Source organism: Rousettus aegyptiacus, unplaced genomic scaffold (assembly GCF_014176215.1).
Source record: "Rousettus aegyptiacus isolate mRouAeg1 unplaced genomic scaffold, mRouAeg1.p scaffold_m13_p_1, whole genome shotgun sequence".
NCBI classification, from domain to species: Eukaryota; Metazoa; Chordata; class Mammalia; order Chiroptera; family Pteropodidae; genus Rousettus; species Rousettus aegyptiacus.
In genome coordinates, this window is record NW_023416284.1 from 37100219 (window position 1) to 37113703 (window position 13485).

A 13485-nucleotide genomic window follows, 5' to 3' on the forward strand; every position below is an offset into this window, starting at 1 on the left:
GAAGCCAGAGAAGGTGTCTCCTTCCTAGTTAAAAAAAAGCTTTTAATGAGCTTCCATCCAGCCCCTCAACTCTTGCCCAGCAGCATCTTAAGAGCACCACTAAACACCTGTCACAGGGCTCTCATCTGGCCTTGAAAGATTGTCCCGTGGGTTCTCCAATTATTATTAAAACTGTGGAAACTCAGTAATTTCCTGGAAATTGCAGATTCAGCCATAATGAAGAGACCATTTTAGCCAAACCAATTTAACTTCCCCAAAAGTATTCCCACTAACCCCAAACAATACTCTTGCTAACCCGAAACTCTGTAGACTTTAAAACGGAGAATAAAGACACTACAAGGCCACTTTATTCCCTCTCAAATATTTTCGTTTCCTGACATCTAAATTTGTGGTCAATTTTTATTCTTTGATTTTGCTTTTTCAAAGCAATAACTTAAAATTAAACTGGTGGTTGATCTTGAGACCAGAAGTCAAAGTTCAACAATGATTCAGCAAATAGGGTTAGTCTAAGAACTTGGTGCAAAAAGTATTATGCCAGGTGACTTCTCATTCATTCCCTCATTTTTTCTTACAACAGCCCTGTTGGCTATAATTTTACCCTCACACTACGGACGAGAGATTAAGTACATTGACCAATGTCACACAACTGAGAAGAGGCTGAGCAGATTTCAACCCCCGGGTTTGTTTTTCATTGGTTTTGTTTTTATTCCAATTTCCCAACCTAAAGAAGCAAAGCTACATAACAGTGAGTTGTTTGGGGAAATGCTAAGATACCCAAAATGAGAGTTGAGACATGAAACAGCAGAGGATGTGTGATTCAGTGCACTTTAAATAAGAAATTTGTGGTGAGTAACAGGAGAGCAGACTGGACAGGAAGTCAGGGCCAGATCATTGAAAGCCATGTTTAAGTATTTGGGTGCTAGGCAATGTAGAATGTTTAAATAGATTTAAATAATTAATTCATCATTTTTTCAACAAACATTTTATGTGGTACCAACTATGTGTTAAGCCCTGGGGACAAACTGTAAACAGAATAGATGTTTCCTGTCCTCATTGGGCTCACAGTTTAACAAAGATGATGGCTTATTTCCATACAGAGCAGAAAGTAATCTGATAGAGAATGAATAGGGTGCTAGAGAAGTATTAGGAGCCAACGAAGGGAGGGCTTCCCAGTGGAAATGGTGTCTAAGTCAAGACCTCATGGAGGGGGAATTTGGGGAAGGAGGTAGTCAAGGAGATTGTTAGAGTCAGTGGAAAGAGCATGAGCAGAACTAGACATGAAAGACTGGCACATTGGAATAACTGAAAGATGGTAGAGCAATTGATAAGCATGACTAAGAATGAGGCTGAAAATGTAGGTGAGGCTGGGAGGGACAAGATTAAGAAGCCAGGGAGTATTATGAATAATTTTTGTCTCAGAAAACTACTCTAAATGTGGTAACAACTAGAGATATAGATTCCAGACTCTCTGTCTTTAAAAACAGTATAAGAATGTGGTTTAAAAAGTCAATGGAACCTCAAAAGCAAATGTCATTTTTCCCAATCAAGATTCTTTCATCTATAAGCAATAGAAATTCAAACTGGTTTAAATAATAATAAAATGCCATGTTTATCTAAAAGAAATTCAGGCATAGGGAAAGTATAACACAATCAGAGGCTCAGTGATATGATCAAGCACTTTGTTTTTTTTTTTTTTTTTTTTTCATCTCTCCATTTAGCCATCCTCAACATGGACTTAAACCTGGTCACACTTGAGATTGCAAAATGGATACAAAGAGCAATTGAGGCTATATGCCTTTTTGTTATCATACATCAGGAGAGAGAGGGAAAACCCTTCTCAAGCACGGAACCTAAGTCCCTTCTAATTATAGTCACAAGTCACTCTTAGATCACTGGTCATGGGAGAAATTCCATATATTTATTAACTTAGATGAATCGAGGTCAGCCTTTGAATCTGGGAATGGTGTCAGCTTTGCTTGTGTCTCATGGTAGTGGAGGACATTAATACCTGGAAAAAAAATACAGTTGTGTTAGGAAGGAAGAAGTTGAGATATGAGAGTAGAGTCTACCATACTTCGCTATTACAAATTCGACGCCTTTGCTTTTGAACAAGTGACCATAGCTCTGATGCCTGGAGCAAACAAGCCTCAGGTCAATCCCTCACCAATTACCCATTCAACAACAATAACAACCACAAAATGGTAACTTTTATCTCCTAACCCGGTAAATGTAATTATACGGAAATAATGCTGTGCCTAAACAACTCTTACATTGAATATTAGCAACTCTGGATAAAATACAAATTTATTAAACTAGTCTTCATATTCACATAAATTTTAAGAAATGATACTATCTAGGCCAAGACCTTTTTTCTTTTTTCCTTCACAGAATAATGTTGAGGATCAATTTCTCCAGCTTAACATCACCAACCTTGGCAGCAGCTCATATTTGGAATATAAATGATGTCATCTGGTTGGCCTTTTCCCATCACAAACAGTAAATCTCTGAATCTGGAGAGCTCTTTTATTTGGTTACACATATTGTACAGCATCAAGGGGTTAGAACACATGTGCTGGAGATTATTAAAATCATCTGGAGGAGAATGGCTTATTATTGGAAAGCCCAGAACTTACGACCCTTTCATGCCTGGTATCTACATCAACTCTTCTTTTGCCCCTGCCTTTTCAAAGAAACAATTGTGGCCTATTGGCTCATGATTCTTTGCAGACTAAAATTTTGCTGATGTGCCATACTTCATCTCCAGAAAAAGACGTACCCAACATAGTATTGAGCAAGAAGGACAGGGTTAGAAATCAGAAAGCCAGCCTCAGCTCAATGATATGCCAAATATATGGCTTTGAACAACTCATTTAAACTCCTTAGCTTAAGTTCCTCATCTGTAAAATGGAAATGGATGGTTATCAGTCTCACAGGATAGTTTGAGAAAAATAGTAAACGATTACTGAATATTTGCTTATCACTTTAAAATTTGCTAAAATCTTTCCATTGCATTAGCATTCAACTTATACAGAGAAGACTCCCTCATTAGGTGTTTGTTGAATGACATGTTACTAGGTGGTGATTTGGTTTGATGGATTTTGAGTCATCGAGTTATCTTGCATCTTGAACTTAGTTTTCTTCATTTATAATATGCATTCAATTTTATCTTTCTTTTAGATTTTTTTTGTGAGGAATAAACAAAATGACACACATGAAGCATTAGCACTATGTCTTGCACATTGCTGTGCTCAAGAAACAGAGGATTTCTTTTTTCCAATCCCTTCCTTTTTAAGGGTCTCATGATTCTCATCCTGCAGAACCAGTGACAATGCTGACATTCTAGCTATTAAAGGACACAGCTGTGGAGCAGAGAGAACAGCAAGCCCTGGCTATAGTCCTAACTTCCAACTTCCCAGTTATGTGGACTTTGGCAATTTTCTCAAGGTCTCTGTTCCCCCATCTGAAATGAAGGAACTAATCTAGATCTGAAGTTCTCAAACTTTTGAAATTCATAGATGAAACAAGCAAGAAAAACAACCACAAACCAGAAGGAGAACAGAATGGTCAACTTTTTGACTTGATAAATAGATATTTTTCAGATGATTGCCATTTATCATTATAGTCATTTCAAATAAAACAAAAAAAGAACACCTGATGAAAAGGAAGAACAAAATTTCAGAATACAAGCCATCTTTTTAAATAGAATACATTAACTTAAAAAACTGACTATGGAAAACTTGTTAAATTTTTTTATTGCCTTCATTTTTCCTCTCATTTTTCCACAGACTGGTGAAAAATTTCCAGGACCAACATGGGTCTTTAAAGTAGCATTTGGGAAACACTGTGTTATATGACCTGAAAGGTTTCTTCTAGCACTAACGTCCTGTGATTCTATCATGATTCTGCCACGGTGAGAAACTATGGTGCTAAAACAACAGTTATTTGGGTAAAAATAATAAAACAGTAAGTCAATACAGGGAAGAAATCTATTTAATAACTAATTTTGCTGAACTGAATGATTCTGGATTGAAATTAAGAAGTTTAATTTAGTCGAAACGGTCTCAAATATTATGCATGGATCGTCACATAGGAATACCTCCACAGGTCCTCACGACACTTCCTTGTTCCTAATGTTAACTTCTGACTCAGGTTTTGTGTGATGCTGACTGTAAAATGATGATGATCATGTTTACACAAACCTGCATTAAAATGTGAGAGATGTGAGCAGACCAAGTATATTCAAAGTATTCCTAACTCAGGAACCACATGTCCATCCTAAAGTCAACTTTTCTAAAATCTGTTCTCTAATCTCAGGCAAAAAAAAAAAAAAAAAAATCTTTGAGCTCTACCATGGTGCTCTCAAAACCCTGCATGAACTTCACATATTTTATTACTGGGACTCTAAATAGAGACTCTTTGATTCATGGATATCACCCATTTTAAACAAGGTAGTTTATCTGGTTTTGACCTAATCAGGAACAGACAAGGAGTATAGAAGTAAGAGAAGCTATTAAGACAAATCAGTGGTTGAGGCTATGCTTGACCTCCCAGAAAGAAAATAAAAAATAAACACACAAACAGAAGTAATACCATTGCTACTTAGAACAATAGTGGTGTTTATAACTTTGATTCTAAGTCATCAAGCAAAGTTTAAACAATACCTTTTAAAGCAAGTGAATGGTTATAAATTTTAGCCAAACTGGTTGAAAGAGGTGCTCAGAGGGACACACCTCAGCTATCAGGAAATTCACCTAAGATAGCCAGTTGCTAATTTTCCTATAATCCTAGCTAAATGGAATAGCAACAGCAATGAGAACAGCAACCTTAATGACTGCCTGTTGAATTGTATGCTGAGTCTTATGAGTACTCTTTACATCCATTTTTTCATTAATATTCATATCAACTTTGTGAGGAGGAAATTATTATTATTATTATTATTATTATTATTATTATTATTATTATCCATTCATTTCTCCAAATGAGGAAACCAAAGCTCAGCACAAGTAGGTAGCTTTGTCCAAGACAGACAAGTTAGTAAGTGGCAGGATATGCAAACCCAACACTTCTGACTCTAAGCTCAATGCTTTTACCACCCTTTGCTCCTCTCTCATTCTTATAAATAGTTAGAAGACTAAGAGGTTCCAAAAACCTTCCTTCTGGTTCTCAGGCCCATTATAAATGCCACTTGTCCTAGGAAGGAAAATAAAGTCTATGCTCTTTGCTAGCCTATGTGCTAAGTCATTGGCGCCCAGAAATAACCTCCTGGAGACTATAGGCCTTGTATTTACCACAAAGCAGTGGGTAAATAACTAGTTGGTGTTTTAGTGTTTTGTGGTCACTTAATCTGTTGTGTTCCTTCTCAAGACTCTGAAGGTTTCCTTTTTCAGTTAATTTTTATTTATGTTTCTGAGGTCTATGTTGTTTGGGGTTTGGTTCATTGGATGTTTTTCTTGGAATGTGTTGCCATTGGCTTCAGGATGTTCCTGCTCTGCTATTTCATGGAATTTTCCCTGAGTGTGGATTGCGATGTATTTTTTCAGGGCATTGAGCCAAGGCAGTGCTGGTATGTAATCTGTTCCTCTGGCCAGAAGACTTCTTGTCACCCATCCACATGGTGCTTGATTCTATTTCTCCACTGATAATTCCTCTCCAGTCTGTTAATGTGCAGCGACCTTGGAGTTTAGCCATCTTGTGTGTTGTGCGTTATTGGCTCTGGATAAGACAAGCCCAATTGCTTCTGATAGAGATTGTGTCAACTGATTCTACCAGTTTGTTATATCAGCCCAGGGTTGGGGAAGAAAGCACATGTCAAATGTTATGGAAAGAGTGGAGAAGGCTCATAGGGTTAATGCGACAAAGCAAGTGTGTAACTGAAAACATCCAGCCCTCTACACAGCTCTGTGCTCCAATAGAAGATAAATCCAAGGATACCAGGTATATTACAAGTACTACGCTCTCCCATGACCCTTAGGAAAATTTCTTCCTTTGTCTTTGACAAGCCCATAAATGATATGCCAGAGACAAATAAGAATCAGTTCCATATCAGAAATTTTGTCCTTTGGATATTTTCCTTGTGCATAGAAAAGAAAATGAGAAAGGTCAAGAAGTGTTTGGTCATAAAAATGGCATGTTTCTCTGAAGACTTTCAGCCTAATGAAGATGCAAAGCACACACTGAGGCAGAAAGTTGCCCTGGATAAATTCTTTCTTTGGCTGTTTTATTTATTGTACTTCATTTCGTTGTTTCGTTTATGTATTCTATATCCTTACTCTTTCCACAAAGAATTTAGGATAGCTTACAAAAACATGTCAATACAAAATAAATAAAATACCCCTAAATCATTGGAAGATGCAGGATGAATGGATAATATCAAAGACATGCATATGGTTAGTGTTTAGAATTTTATAACAAATACCCTTGTAAAATTGTTAAGAGTGATTCACAAAATTGACTCCAAAAGCCTACTGTTTATCATTTAAACTGTACTGCGGTTCTCTAATCTATAGTCTGAATTGGGTGCTCTAAGAATCTGCACTCAATTTAATTTTAATTTGGAAGTAGGAGAAGCCAATTTCAATCTCCATGCAAACATTGGGTGCTTTGGCACACCTCTGAAGGCTAATACTTTTCTTCTTTGCAAGAAGATAAAAGGAGAAATAATATTTACTAGATACCTAATGCATGCTAAGCATTGCATCAGTAACTTGACATTTAATAATCCACTGAGTTCTCCCAGCCAGTCTATGAGATAAGAATTACCTCCATTGGATAGATTACATAACCAAAGCTGAGTAACTTACCCAAGTTCACTGACTAGCAGGATTACGTAAAACCAAAATCAATAAAAAAACGTTTGACCTCAAAGCTGATGTTCTTCTCATTTCATTAAACTGTCTGCCTGAGACACAAGTAAGAAATTATTGACTGTGCTTGTCCTAGTTAGTGTGTATTAAAATTCTCGGATAAAGGTGGTTTATTCGAAGTTTGCCCTCAAGTTGTAGGTTGACCAGGAAATAAACAGAAATTAAAAAGACGTCTACAACTATGCCACCTTGAGCAAGCCCGATCCCATCTGATCTTGGAAGCTAAACAGGGTTGGGCCTGGTTAGTACTTGGATGGGACCAGGTGCTATAGGTGTAAAAAATAAAAAATAAAATAAAATAAGGGATTGTAAACTGACAAGGTCCTTGCAATCTGTGAGGTCAACCAAGGATTGCCTCGCCTAAAAAAAAAAAAATTTAAAAATAAAAAAATAAAAGAAGATCACAGTGTTTAGTGGTTAAGGTGAGCAAAAAGGAATATCTGTGGTTATCTGTGGATACTGGGCACTGCCATACAAATATCTTCTGAAGAGCTAGAGAGGACATATTCTAAATTCCTACAAATTAAAGGCTATAACAAAACAGAAAGAGTAAAAAGTTATAGTCCTGATACAGAGCAAACAATTTCACTAATCAGAGAGAATGATCATTGGTGTTTGTTGGGTTGGCAAAGTCAATTTTAAGAGCTACAAAAGAGACAAGAAAAATAATATTGTCATTTGTAATAATAGCTGCCACTTATTAGATGCCTATTAGATGCAAGTTACCCTCTATGTTTTATTGCTAATCTTCATACTAAGTATCTCTACACAATGTTGATTCTTGTCCCTTCTTTTTTTTTTCCAAATGAAAAGACAGAGATGCAGAGAAATTTTATAGATGGCTATGGCAACACCACTAATAAGGTGGAGAGCAAAGTCTCAAATGTAAGCCTGTCTAACTCTAAATCCCACATACTTGCTATTGTGCTTTGCTGCTGCTTTTGTACCAGGTCGGTCAACCTAAGGCAAATTAGACTAAGGCAAATTAAATAACACTTATGCCAAAGATAAAATTCTGAAAGAACAGCAGTATCTACTGCTGGAGTTCTCTAGTCAGCAGAGATATATCTATAATAGCAGTAAACATTGATGGTCTCTGGGTATGACATGACCTTCAGCTCACTGCCAGAGAAAGGGAAGGGAGAGATCTGGTACCTTTGAGACTCTCATAAAGGGAGGGGTAAGTGTTTCTCACTTCTTTAATTTAGTAGCTCTTTGACTGGTGAGGCTTGGGGATGCAAATAATTGTGCCAAGTTATCTATAATGTAAAGAAAAAAAATTACAATTAAAAGTAAGTCTCTCTTTCTATTAGTTTGCTCAGGCTGACATAACAAAATAGCTACAGATCATGTAGCTGAAACAACAGATATTTATTTTCTCACAGTTCTGAAGGCTGGAAGTCCAAGATCAAGGTGTCAGCAAATTCAGTTTCTGGTGAGAGTGCTCTTCTTGAATTATAGATAACAACCTTCTCACTATGTCCTCACATGTTGTGGCCTTGGCGCTCACGTGGACAGCGAGCTCTCTGGTGTCTATTGTTATAAGACTACTAATCCAATTGGATCAGAATTCTACCCTTATGACTTCATTTAACCTTAATTACCTCCTTTAGGCCAATTGCCAAATACAGCTGCATTGGGGATTAGGGCTTCAGTGTATAAACTTTGGGGGCACATAGGCATTCATTCCATAACCCTTCCACTCCAGATTATCAGTCAGTCTGCTCCTCTCTCCAAAGGCAATCGCTTACCATTTTCTAAGTATTGTGCCCAAAATATTCCATGCATTACGTGTGTCTATACAAATGAAAAGAAACTGCTGTGTTCTACATCTTCCTTTCTTTCTCTCATAAGTAGGTGAAGACTGTCTCACATGGGTGCATGCACCTTTCTGTTTCATTTTCTCATAACTACATAGCATTTTATTAAACTACCATAATTTAATGTAATCAAACCCATACTTATGCATATCAAATTTATGTTTAGTCTTTAGCTTTTACAAAGAATGCTTTCTTTCAGTAACATCTTTATTCAAACATCTTTATAAAGGTGTTAATATAGCCACATATCTAGAAAAAAATTGTTGGATCAAAGCATATGTATTTTTCAAAAAGGACAAATATTGCCAAATTTCCCTCCAAAATGATTGCTGCAATATACATTCTAACATGAAAGTATAATTAACAGTGTGAACAAGAGTCCAAAATCACTTTCTGTATATTAATTCGATAAGGTCGAGGATGTCTTTCTCAGCCTCCTGGTTTCCCACCTTTAATTAACCTCTTTGAAGATGCCAGAACATGAATCTGATCGTGTTACTCTCTGCTCCTTAGCACCACCGTGAAATCCCAGCTGGCAAGCAGAATCTAGCAGAAGTGGTTGGATTCTGCTCACTTCTTCGTGTCATCTCTGACCACTCACTACTTCCCATGGATTGTAGCTTTCAGTCAGAGCAAGTCCATAGCTTTGGAAATCCTCATGGTCTTCAGACCTCTCACACCTCTGAGCCTTCTGAAGTGCCACCCTCTCGGTCTTTCCACAGTTGCCTTCCCTGGCAAAATTTTACTTATTCTGCAATCTTGCAAATGTCACCTCTTCTGCAAAGAGTTTACTCTTTCTACCACATGTCATTCACGAAGCTGCTAAAGTTATAAACATTCACATCACAAAACCTTATTACTAAAGGAGTAAAGCAGCAGTCTTCTGCCTTTTTTGGCACTAAGGACCTGCGCTCCTGTGAGAATCTAATGCCCGATGATCTGAGGTGGAGCTGAGGTGGCGATGCTAGCACTGGGAAGCAAGCAGCTGCAAATATAGCTGTAGCTTTGCTTGCTTGACCTCTGCTCACCTTCTGCTATGCAGCCTGGTTCCTAACAGGCCACAGACTGGTACCAGTCCACAGCCCAGAGGTTGGGGACCCCTGGTGTAAAGTAATTTGCTTAGTTATAGACCAAATAAGTGGCATGGCTAGGGCTTGTACCTAAGCATAGTGGTTCCAGAATCTTTACTATATAAAAATCTTTATCAGATGTGTCTGAATCCCCAAATCTCCTCTTCTTCTGAAGTAGGTTCTTCTTACCTCTTCTTCACCAGCCTCTTCTCTCATTACAACTTGCTTTCTTCCTCTCCACAAATTATACTGATACCTTCCTAATTATGGGGATTAGTTAAGCCCCCACCTGACTCCAAGAGAAGACTTAATTAACCTTGATATTCAAAATAGAAAGTCCCCCACCTCAAGCTACTAGGACCCACACATCATAAGAAAGAGTGGAGGGATGTAGATAATAATTATATTAATGATGCATCTGCTTCAGGTTGAATCCACCAAAAACTAGACTCTTAATCAAAGGTTAACATTCAGGATTTTATTCAACGGTACTTTGGTGATGACATTCATGGAAGGGGAGGAGAAAGATACACGGTTCGGTAGAGTGAGAAACTGAGTTGTGATACACTTCCAATAAGACCTCTGCTGATCCCATGAGGAGTTCTGAAGTTTAGATTGCCTTTCAGTGCCATACCAGGTTGCTTTGAGATGGCCAGGCCATTGATTAGTCATTGGAAGCAGGCCACCCCTAGAGAGAAGGTGTGATATAAAAACTGTCAAAGCAGTTTTCTTCTTTGTCTGAGGAGGGTTAACACTGAGGGCTGTCTTCAGTAGCATTCCCTGCAGCTGGGGAAGTAAGTCCATTCCTGAAGGTGGGTCTATATGGCCCATCAGACCATCCACATGATGTCTCATTGTTTAAATGCTTAGCATCATAATATTCTCGCACTATAGATGCATTTTCCAGATGGAACAATGAAGGCTTAGCAAGGTAAAGTAACTTAAAAGAGATCATGTAGACTGTGGCAACTGAGCTGGTATTGGAACCTAAGCCTGGCTGAGTGCAAAGCTCATGCTCCCTCTCTACATTAACTCCCTCAAGCACATAATAAATTGTATGACAGCATGTATGTGGTAATCTTTTGAAGACCAGAAATCCACAGTCATAGAACTGAATTCCTTCCAGAACTATACTCTCCCATCATCCTCCAAACAAGCAACTCCCTCTGAGTCCACACACCCATTTGCTCTCATTTTCCATATGTTTACTTGGATGTAGTCATCAATTACATACTAGGCAGATGTCATCTGGAAAAGAAGCTATGGTCATTGTCAAAGAAAAGTGAGAACTGCTTTCAAATTACACTTGATGTCTAGTCCACAATTGAGGCTAGCTCACTTTTTTAAACAGCAACAACCACAAAATATCAGCAATGTTTTCCAAGATGTGGTCCATGAACCCTGGGAATACTCAAGATTCTTTTAAGAAATCTGTGAGGGAAAAAACTATTTTCAATAATAATAGAAAGAAGTAATTGCTTTTTCACCGTGTTGACATTACCGCTGACACTGTTGACTGATGATGCAAAAGCCATGGGGAATAAAAGTGGATGCTTTAGCATGAGTCAAGGCAGTACCACCAAGTTGCATTAGCAGTTGTTTTATTTCTTTAACAACATGCACTCATAGTTAAAAAACAAAAATAAAAGCCCATTTTACGTTTGAAATATTCTTGATGAAGCAGTACGAATTATTTTTATCACTTGTAAGAATGACTGATAGCCACACTTATAGTTATTCAGACTTGGGAGATGTCATACATTTTCTCAGAAATGAATGGAAAGGGTCCATCACTTCAAAGAGAACAACTCATGGCATTTGTTGCCAATAATTAAATTCAAGCTTTCAAGCAAAACGAATTTTGAAAAACTTGTATTTGCCATCACAAACTTGACAACATCCTAGTAGAGATTTCCTGATTAAATTGGTGGTGATAATAAGGAATGTGGTTTTTTGATGTTGTATAATGAAATGAGTCAACATTTTGAAGATCTGCATAACTCAGTGAACTGATTTTTTCCATATGACCAGTGTATAATGTTACAAAATTAAACATGGGTGAAAAATCTATTCAAGAGGAAAGAGCGGTGGATTTCAATGTAGTAGAATGTGAAAAGCCCATTGATATGATTTCAGATTTCACCATTGCTAATGAGCTTTAAAAAATTACCACTTGTCAAGCTTTGGTATAGTATCAAAGAAGAATATCCATGATTATCTGAAAAGTCTATTAAAATGAATCCTGCACCCAACTATCTATCTGGATTTTCTTCAGAGATATTAAAAAAAAAACAAAATATTGCCCAGATTATGACTGCAGAACAGATAAGACAATCTAGTTATCTTTTATTAATAAGATATTATAGAGATTTAAAAACATATAAAACAATGCCATGCCTTTGACTATTTTTATTTTAGAAAATATAGCTATTGCTAATAAAAGTGTCATTTCTATAAATATGTAATAGATTTGCTATTTTAAAAAATAAATTAATATTCTTATAAAAATTTCTGTTTTAATAGCTAATATTAGTTAATATATCCCACATAAACAAAAGCAGGTTGCATTCCTCAATGATTTTCAAGAGTGTAATGGGTTCTTAAAACTAAAAATTTTGAGGACCATGACTCTAAGATCACTTTCCCCATACTGAGAGAGCAGAGGTAAAAATTTTTTAAATAAATTATTTAACTTAAAATACTGAATGAATATACAGAATAAATATTTTTTTAAATGAATGGATAAAAAGCAAAGTGATGAATATTTAAATAATTATATAAGGAGAGTCAAAGAGCATATTGATTGAGACTGACTATGTGGAGATACAAACCTAAAATATAAAAATAGGAGAACTGGCAGATTTTATAAAGTAAAGAGGCGGAATATGATTTATTCGGTATCTAAGAAATGGCAGGCACTTTTTACATTTGCCCACATATTTTCGCAATGGCTTGAAGAGCCAGGTATCATCATTTCCTCTCACACAGAAAGCACTGAGACTCAGGGAAGTTACATGACAAAGAGAATATGTGGCATAGCTGAGATCTCACCCTAGATATGTCTGATTCCACACTGTTCCTGTCCGTTCCCTCCACTATGCTACTTCTCACATGGTCTTTAGCCCCTTCTTATCCGTTATTTTACAGGAGAGGTTAGACTCAGAGCAGATAACTTATAGAGACCAAAAAAAAAAAAAAAAAAAAAGAGTTAGTGGCAGAGCCAGATCTCTTTACTACATAAAAATCTTCTTCTGACATATCCGAGGCCCCTCTTTGGACCCCCTGGCTAGTGCTCTTTCCATTGCCTCATGTAATGTCAGGCCAAGTCCCCTTGAGTGGAAGAGATTTTTCAGGGTGAATTATGTGGTTTCCCAGTTTTGAGAATTCAGTGTTCCAAGACAAAAATCAAGGAGAAATCTGTTCTGAGAAAGGAAGTTTGAGCATCCATTGAATGAGGTGGCTGATTTGTTCATAGCAGCCTCAAGAAAAAGAATAGAAGAAAAAAAAATAGAAATCAAAGTTTTAGTCATAAGGAAGCATTCTTGCTCTGGCTCTGGCTTTAACTTCATTAAACAAATGTTTATAAAGCACCTCCTGTGAGCTGAGCATTATATTAGGTGGGGCATCCTGCTGGTTGCTGAGGCTTCTGGGATGAATCACAGATAGTTCCGGTGCTGGAGGGTCTAACAGTCTTGTGGGAAACACCAGTAGAAACAGAGTTCCAATACAGTG

The 13485-nt window shown here is 37.1% G+C and overlaps 1 long non-coding RNA gene across 2 annotated transcripts in view; it reads right to left on the reverse strand.

The window, feature by feature from the left end:
• Positions 1 to 1658: 1658 nt before the first annotated feature.
• Positions 1659 to 13485, reverse strand: part of LOC107518356 — a 143572-nt gene continuing 131745 nt past the window's right edge. For both annotated transcript variants that reach the window (XR_001598842.2, XR_001598841.2), the window contains one exon: positions 1659 to 2008. This is a non-coding gene — a long non-coding RNA (uncharacterized LOC107518356). The remainder of the gene's footprint in view (positions 2009 to 13485) is intronic.